This window comes from Aplysia californica, unplaced genomic scaffold, assembly GCF_000002075.1.
Source record: "Aplysia californica isolate F4 #8 unplaced genomic scaffold, AplCal3.0 scaffold00590, whole genome shotgun sequence".
Classification (NCBI taxonomy): domain Eukaryota; kingdom Metazoa; phylum Mollusca; class Gastropoda; order Aplysiida; family Aplysiidae; genus Aplysia; species Aplysia californica.
Genome location: NW_004797860.1, coordinates 264,760 through 265,791, shown reverse-complemented (window position 1 = coordinate 265,791; position 1,032 = coordinate 264,760). Strand labels below are relative to the sequence as shown.

Below are 1,032 nucleotides of genomic sequence, written 5' to 3'. Positions count from 1 at the left end.
GGGGGGGGGAGCATGCTTTCTGTATAACCACCTGTTAAACATAACGTTTCTACTCTTTCAGGGAAGTTCCTTGCGCATTTTGATCTTTTCCATATTCTGTGGCGTGGCGTTAGTTTCGATTATTGTTTTTTACCTTCCCTCTTCCCACCTGTGTTACATTCAGACTTGTCTGCGTCCTCTGGGTGGACTTCAGTAAGTTGTGAGTCTTATCGCCTGCTGGATCGAGCTTTTTTCTGGGAATTTTTCGACGTACAAGACAGGTACTTCTGCTAGTTTGTTGGTTTGTTCAACAAATCGGAGAATTTCTGCCCTTTTACCGTTATGGAGAGTTAGCTGGCGACAGTGTGAGTACTAAAGTCTGTCCAGGACGACCAACTATTGTCGAGGGGAAAATGTGGTTATCGTTGACAGGTGGTTGTCATGGACAGTTTTAGTATTATATTATTAATTATATATTTTGTAATAATAATATGTGGCGTCGGTGGCCTAGTGGTTAAGCTCTCGGACTCGCAACCGTAAGGTCGGGGGTTCGAATCCCGTCAGGGGTCCGACGTTGTGTCCTTGGGAAAGGCACTTTGCATAAATTTTCCTCACTTCACCCAGGTGGAAATGGGTACCCGGCTATAGACAGTGAACGATCTTTTCAGTTTGATAGTGTTTGAGCGCGTGAAATCCGCAGCGTGCACTGTATGCTTCCAGGGAAGCTGAGAATATTTCTGAGTTTTGTCAGGGCGTCTGCTGGGGTAATAATAGTTGTAAAACGTATAGAGCATGCTCTTGAGCCATGATATGCGCTATATAAAGGCAATACTAATTATAATTATAGAAATAAACGCAAGCGGGGAACAGGTACGTGGTCGCTTGTTGCATTCTGGTGATTGTCTTGAACTGGTGATCGTTTGAGCAGGCTTGGCTGTTACAATAATTATGCTATGTATTGTACTGGTAATTATATGTGGTGTCGGTGGCCTAGTGGTTAGACTACTGGACTCGTAATCGTGAGGTTGTGGGGTCGGGGTTCGAGCCACGGGC

At 44.9% G+C, this 1,032-nt stretch overlaps 1 protein-coding gene across 1 annotated transcript in view; it reads left to right on the top strand.

Moving 5' to 3' along the window:
* Positions 1-160: 160 nt before the first annotated feature.
* The window catches only part of LOC101847902 (uncharacterized transporter slc-17.2), a gene marked incomplete in the record, with an annotated part of 29,220 nt that continues 28,348 nt past the window's right edge, over positions 161-1,032 (top strand). Inside the window, 1 exon segment of the mRNA XM_013087473.2 lies at positions 161-260.